Raw genomic sequence first — 7,410 nt, 5'->3', positions numbered from 1 at the left:
TGGCTAAGGCAGGGCAGGGCAGGGCAGGGCAGGTGGGGGGGGGGCGGGGCGGGGGGGGGGAACCTCTCTGAGAAACTGTTTGCTGCGGCAAGTCACCTGTGGCTCCAATGGTTTCACTCTCTGGCAGATGGGTCCTATTCTGGCTTGCTTCCGGATTCTGGCTTTTAGGGTGTAGCAGTTCAGGCTCCGGCAAACTCGGGGATGGTGGGGGCTCAGATTCCAGCCACTAGGGCTATGGGAGGGCGGAGGCAGGAGGAGTGACACCAGACACCGTTAAAGCAATTAAAGTCACAGCTCCTTGTGAGTTCCAGTCAGGCCTGGGACGCCCAAGGGCTCCTTTAAGAGGCGGAGTCACGGTCTGGAGAGAAGGGAAATAGATGGCAGGGCCCTCCCCTAGTAGTCCGGTCGGGGCAACACCCACAAAGGGCGCTGTCCCACCAGCCTTAGCTCAGCAGGGCTGGCCCACCGCCCCCCCTGAGGCTGCCTCCTAAAACTGGGGGACCCCTGTCCTCAGCCCTTGAATAGCTTCTGAAGCTACTGCCTCCCGCACACTTCCCCCTCCCAGTCAGTCAGAAGTCCCATGTGCTGCTGACTTCACTGAGGCTGGCTTCACTGCACTAAGCAAAAAGCCTCCTCTAGCAACCCTTTCTAACCCTGAGAGCTCCTTAGAAGATGTTAAAGTCCTTGCTTCTCCCCACAGCTAATCCTGAAGATGCAGCGTTGCTCCCCCACTTTCCCCAGTCCACTAGGCTGGCATATTCTGACAGACAAAAGGCTCAGACCCAAAAAGAGATGTGGATCAGTGAACACAACACTGTAGAGCAGTGTTAAGCAAGGTTCCAACTACAGCGCTGAAAAACTGTGGTCCCAGCACTCCAGAGGCTGAAGCAGGATCACCATGAGTTTGAGGTCAGCCTGGGCTACACCGTGAGTTCAGGGCCAGCCTGAACTACAAAGTGAGACCCTGTCTCAAAACAAGATGTGTCTTCTCCCCCCTTCTACTGCTCCTAGAATGGCTTGTGTGCTTGACTGGTGTGGACCTGGTATCTCTTTTGTGAAGCAGCTGCTGAGAAGAGTGGGGGCTCACTACGGCCTAACAAAAAGCCCAATGTTAAGAAGCCAAGACTGAGAACAACAGTCAGGCTAGGAGTGATGGCACATATCAGTAATCCCAGCACTCAGGAGTCAGAGGCAGAAAAATCACTGCGAGTTTGAGCCCAGCCTAGGCTACAAAGTGAGCTCAAGGCCAGCTTGAACTGCATAGCAAGACCCTGTCTCAAAGAGGAGAGGGGGAGAGAGAGAGAGAGGGAAGGGAGGGAGGGATGGGGGGAGAGAAAGAGAGAGAAAATGTACGCATGCATGCATGCACGCACGCACCCATGAGCCAGCCAGCCTTATTAATTTGTAGGTGGTGGAGCAGGATGGTACTATGGTGCAGTTTAAGGTAAGAGGCACACATGCCACTTAGTAAACTAATGAAAGCCTATTGTGAATGACAGGGTTTGTCAAAGAGGTAGATCAGATTTTAGTTTGATGGACAGTCAATCAATGAAACAGACACACCTGCACAATTGGAAATGGAGGCCCAAGATGTAACATATGTTCCAAGAGCAGACAAGAGGTGTCTACTAAAGAGGGACCTGCAACAACTCTACTCCAGAACTCTGCTTTTACAGACCAAGAACACATTCTCAACTAGAACACTATAGTTCAGTTCCACCACATTCTGTCTATGACAGTATAGTTTTCTCTATAATTTCATTTACTCATTCTCCATTCCTTTACTGTACATCTGGTGTACTGAATTTTTTTTCCTGAATAGCCAATAATATGTTTTGATTGACATCAAATAGAGATGGGATGAGGAAATACTGGTTCTGTGAAAATCATCCCTTCTCCGTTAGTGGCATGTTCATCAGCCCTTTTTTTTTTACATTTCTGAAAGTTACTTTGCTCTTGCTATTCTAAGAGAAAAGACAATATAAAAATCCTTGCATATTTTGTTTGACTGGAGAATTTTAACTTTTATCATTGTAAAAACCAAGGATAATTTCATAATTTTTTTGTAAGTAGCTATTACACATACAGTAATCTGTCTTTAGGAGTAAATTACTCTTTAAAAAAAAAAAAGAATCCTAGTTTTCTCTTTAAGTCAAGTATCTTGTTTGGTTCTTTTTCTTCAATCAGATTTTATTGGTACATTTTAGATATATGCAATAATCATACTCATCAAAGTGTCTCGTCATTTAAATAAACGTCTTGTTTAAAGTGAAAATAAAAGAGCAAGAGAGCATCTACCAGTCAGTAAGGGCTTACCTCTGCTGGAATGAAAATCCTGTTGGATGTCTTCCTACCTCCCTGGATTAGAGGGCGCTAGTCTGCAGAGTCAGAACCCATAGGGTTCAGCAGCTGTCTGACAAGCGCAAGGCCCTGTGTTTGATTCCCAGGACCAAGGCAAAACATACCCAGTGGGCGCCAGGCAAATGCCCAGTAAGCAACTCACAGATGGATTGAACCAACTTAACATTTTCTAGAGGAAGGGAAAGAGAAAGTCTACATATATCACTGTTCAAGCAAAGACACCTCATTCATGTCTATGTAGCCACCTTAGCAATGGTCTGATGGCCTCAGAAGTCTTTTCTCTCTGAGCTACTAAACTATAATACATGTCTAGCTCCTTGTGATCAATAAGTATTTCCTTCCTAAAACAACCAATATTTGGAACATGAGAGTTCCTATAAGGCTTTGTGAAGAGACAGGACAAGTGGCCAAGGTAGGCAGGAAGAGGACCCCAGTGATAAGGGTTAGCCCCACACACCTGTCCTTCTCACATGGGTCCAATGCAAACAAGTGCTATATGCTAAGCTACACAGGGGATACAGCAGCAGAGAGAACATACATTAGACCTCTCTCAGGCACTTCCAGGATATTCTACACCAATAGTATACCTGTGGGAATGAAGAGGCAGAGTGAGCCTATTACAGTTCCAGCCCTAAGGGGCCTCAGGTTTTGGTACAGGGCTGACAAATATCTTACATATAAGCTGCCTACCATGTTCTTTGGCCTGTACCCACAGCAGACATCACTAATCACCCCCAGCCTTTTTTGAGTGAGACTTCAGACCCCTTCTCACCTCAGAGCTCTTGGAAAACACCACATGAGAGGATAAAAAGGAATTAAACACAGAAAGATGTTGACACAGAATCCTAGCACTGCCAGATTCCAGATCTGGGAAGATCCATCCCAGGAAACCACTCTGATTCCCCAAAGCCTCCAACAGTTGCAAACTATGCCTCTCAGGTTCCCCCGAATACAGTCTGGAACCCAGCTCAAATCATACAGGGAAAGGAGGTATGCAGATGAAAAGCCCTGGTTCTATACATGCTCTGTCTTCCATTTGCTGAAGAATCTAAAGCTCCAATATTCTGCCTGGCAGAGTGGCCACCAGGGTCCCCCTTCAGTCATTCTCAGTCTCTGGTGTCTAGAAAACCCATAAAACAGCCCACCATTGTTTGCCCTGAGATCAGCCCTCACTAGACATCTTTTCAGTAGGGAAATGCCTTTTAGATTTCAAACAATATTTAATAAATGGATTTCTAGAGGGGGAAACACAGATACTCTGGCAAAATGTGTTTTCCAACCTTGAAAGAAGTCTCCCACCCATATGGATTCCCCTAGGTAGGACTGCCACCTAGTGGCAGATCCCAAGGCCACTTTGGCCACCAGCATGTAAAAACTGAGGCCAGGATCTGTCATCCACAGGTGCTAAGTTCCTGCAGGGAAAATTTCAAGCACTTGCTACCCTGAATGGATGCCCTGCATTATAGGTTGGAAACAGCCAAGGAACAGTGATAGCAGGTGTCCTCAGATAATGCTCATATACTGCGGGTCAGCTGAAGCCCTCTGAGGAGTACTAGTGAGGGTGGGATCTCAGGCTATCACAAGGAGCCATAGGCAAGTCATCCTAGAAGTCCAGGCAGGGAGCTCAGATGAGCATGACACACCCTTGGGAGATTTCTAAGTCTCCCAGCCCTGCCCAGTCTCCTCTCCTGCTTAGGAATGCTTCTTGGCAGCCCCACTAGAATACAAAACCCTGATCCATGAACAGCCCTCCAATCAGCTCCTTAAGAGTCCTACCCAGGTACCATGGAGAGTACAGGATAAAGAAAAACCAATGTCGTATGTGGAGCAAGACTAACAGAAAGCTTCCTATAACACCAAGGTACCTCTGAGTCACCACACTGGATTGCTTCTAGCCCAGCAGTTTGGCCTTGTTTTTCAGTTTGTTTCCTGCCTTGTGTTTAAGTTTCACATCTTCAGCTCTTTCACAAAGAACTGCTCAAAGTTATGGGCAGAAGTACCCATATAGCAGTATAGGCACAGAGCTGTACCAGGGCTGAGGGAGGCAGTGATAAAACGACTGGAGAAGGTGTCAGGAACCTGGGGGCCTGGCAATGCTATGGCACAATCTGAGGTCTCTGAGCCACAGTTCCTCACAGACGCCGAGGGGTCGGTCATCTAGAGACTCTCTGAGCTTTCCTCCTATCCTAAATTAAGCATATTATTCTCTTGAGGGCAGAGCTGTCCCTGGTGGCCAGTTGTAGCACTGTAAGAAAACTGCTCCAGGAATTCAGCTGCTTCCCTGCCAGTCTATTTACTCACTTATATTTTCTCAACACCTACCAGACATAAAACAAAATACAGTGCTAAATCTTTACCTCCTACCTGTAAGGGAGCAGGCATTTACACATATATCATCCTCACTGAATGAGTATAGGAGGCAGTATCACTGTTTACAGACGAGAATAATAAAATACAGTATTTATAGCAAGTTTTAACATATGCAGAACATATCCAATACTGTCCATCATCACAGAGTCCTGTGGCATCCAGGACTATTCCAGGTGGTCCAGGTGGCAACAGCAGAAAGGACAAGGTGCTTCATAGGGTCTTGTATCACTGTGTGGGAGAATGGATAGGCTGATCTATCTTTATCACTTTTTATGAATTGAAATACTAAACAGTTTTTAAAAATTCTAAGCTGCAGCTAGAAATAAGAAAGCAGGTCTAATGCAAGAGTGATTGTTCTTGGCCAGCCCAGCTGCTCCTGACTAAGGCCTGTCTTTTGAATGGGTGCTCCCCTAGCACCCCAGACCTCACTCACCACAGGACCCCACCAACAGGCCAAAATTAAATAACTCAGTCTCTTGAGATGGAGCACTAAGATGGCAGAGTGGTAAGCAGCAGAGAAAGAGCCTTTCTGAGAGTCACTGTCTAGACACTGGACAACATGAGGAAGACAAGGGAGGGAGGTGGGTCTCCTGGATCCAGACAGGATCTGAAGCATGAACTGAAGCCCAAAGAGAGGGTGAAGAGGGAAACTTCAATGAAGAAGGAGGTAGTTGGAAGTGCCTTCTCCCTGAGACAGGACTCACTGTGCAAGAGGAGCAGTTCCAAGCTATGGACATGTGATGACTGCTGGTGACCCCAGAGGCCTCCACAGGGACATGCAGCAGTGGTGGGCAGCAGTGGACGTGAAGAACTACACTAGCTGGGTGAGTGCAAAGGGCTCAGTCTTCTCACTCAAGATATCAATTGGCCCAGCACTAACTTGGAGAGGAGGTGACTGAGCTCAGAACTCAGAGCAGCTGCTGGCTCCCTCTAGCAGATCACGGCTGGGCAAAGGCCCAAGGAAGGTGCATTGACAGCTGCAAGCTGAGTGAGACTGGTCTTGGCCAGAAGGTACAGGCTCACTAAGATTATCCAATACCCTGCCAAAAAGCTACTGCTAGCTTGCTGGGATATATAAACACAGGTTGGGACCCTGTCTCTACACGTTGTCTACCAGTGACAAAAGAGACATACCTGGAAATGGACTTCTTTTCTCTTTTCCTGTCTGTCTGTCGGTCGGTCGGTCGGTCGGTCGGTCGGTCTGTCTGTCTGTCTGTCTGTCTCTCTCTCTCTCTCTCTCTCTCTCTCTGTTTTTGTTGTAGTAGTGGTTTTTTTGTTTTCTGATTGTTACTCAGGACCTTGCACTTGCACTTACCAGAAAGACACTGTGGTTCCTGCTCTGTGGTTCTGTTCTATTCTGTTCTTTTTATCTCTTCCTTCTCCCTTCAGTCTTCTGTACCAGTTTCCAAAGTTAGCATGATCCCTCCAGTCTCACTTCTAATCTCTTCCTCTTCTTCCACTTCTATATTTTCTCCCTAACCCATTTTAAATTTTAATCCCTGATAGCAACTACAAATAATTTTCTGGTTTGTTTTAGATTTTGTTATATAACCACAAATCTAGTTCATATAGTTAAAGGTGGTAGATTAATGTTTAGCTCAATTTGTCATTTCCTAGGCTGTGTTTGATGCTATTTTGCTGAGGGAAGCACCATAGGCAAAAGTGACATAACTATTCTAAACAGCTGTTCTTTCTTGAATTCCAAGACTGAGATTGACTAAGAATCACAGAAAATACTGTAATACAATACCAAAGAACCAGGGCTGGGCCAAACAGGCAGTAAATCTCATCCTCAACAAATTGAAGAGGCAGCATCTTGCAACATACTCAAAACCCAAAAATCAGCTACACCTGGAAGGTAACTAAGAGATGCAGTTATTGCCTAAGGGTTTTAAATATTAGCAATAAAGAATCTGACCATTTATGGCAGTTTATGAGCATCACCCCAGGAATTAAACTAAAAAAGAGAAAATGAGAAGACAAACAAGATGCAATCTCAGAGATCCAGTATGTCAAAGTAAAACTCAGGGAGCAGTGGGATGGGACAATCCAAAAATCCACCCAGCTGTCCTCTCACCAAGTGGTAACAAAAAAGCAATTCAATGAGGTTCTAGAAAAAAAAAAAATCAGAAATAATTTCACAGATAACTGCAGAGATGGTGTCTGCAATGAAAACCAGGCTTAGTGATTTTAAGCAGAGACAAACAAAAAATAAACAAACAAAAACAACAACAACAAAAAACCCAAGAGCTTAAGAAAATTATGGAAGACAGAATGCTCAGCATAGGAAAGAAATGGAATCCATAAGGCAGATTCAAGTTGATATCCCGGAGAATAAAAATTCCACTGAAAATATCTGTAGCAGATTAAGCCAATGTGAGGACAGGAGCCCAGATATTGAACAAGACTAGCAGTTAGCAATCAGGAAAAGAAAGATTTCTTTAAAAAATGACAAAGGACCATGAGAAATCAATATAGAAGCTGTTATATGAGGCAAAGAAGAATAACTTACGATTGACTTAAGTCAATGAAAAAGCAGGGGATAGCAACAAAATGATATATTAAAAAAAACTGTTCATAGATCTCATGACAGAAAACTTCCCTAGTAGAGGAAAAACATATTTGACATACAGTTAAGTGAGGCATACAGAACTCCAGTTATCCATGATCTCTCTCTCT

General features: G+C 45.1%; 1 protein-coding gene across 5 annotated transcripts in view; it reads right to left on the bottom strand.

The window, feature by feature from the left end:
- Positions 1-7,410, bottom strand: part of Pisd (phosphatidylserine decarboxylase) — a 51,976-nt gene that overhangs the window by 15,741 nt on the left and 28,825 nt on the right. For 2 of the 5 annotated variants that reach the window (XM_023705826.1, XM_023705832.1), the window contains exon 1: positions 97-232. The exons of the other annotated variants lie outside the window; for them this stretch is intronic. The gene's annotated coding sequence lies outside the window, so the exon portion shown is untranslated. Of the gene's footprint in view, positions 1-96; positions 233-7,410 lie in introns of those variants that run through there. 5 annotated transcript variants of the gene reach the window in all.

Source organism: Octodon degus, unplaced genomic scaffold (genome assembly GCF_000260255.1).
Source record: "Octodon degus isolate 3935 unplaced genomic scaffold, OctDeg1.0 scaffold00230, whole genome shotgun sequence".
NCBI lineage: Eukaryota > Metazoa > Chordata > Mammalia > Rodentia > Octodontidae > Octodon > Octodon degus.
The sequence above is the reverse complement of the archived record's forward strand: the minus strand, read 5'-3'. Positions and strand labels throughout refer to the sequence as shown.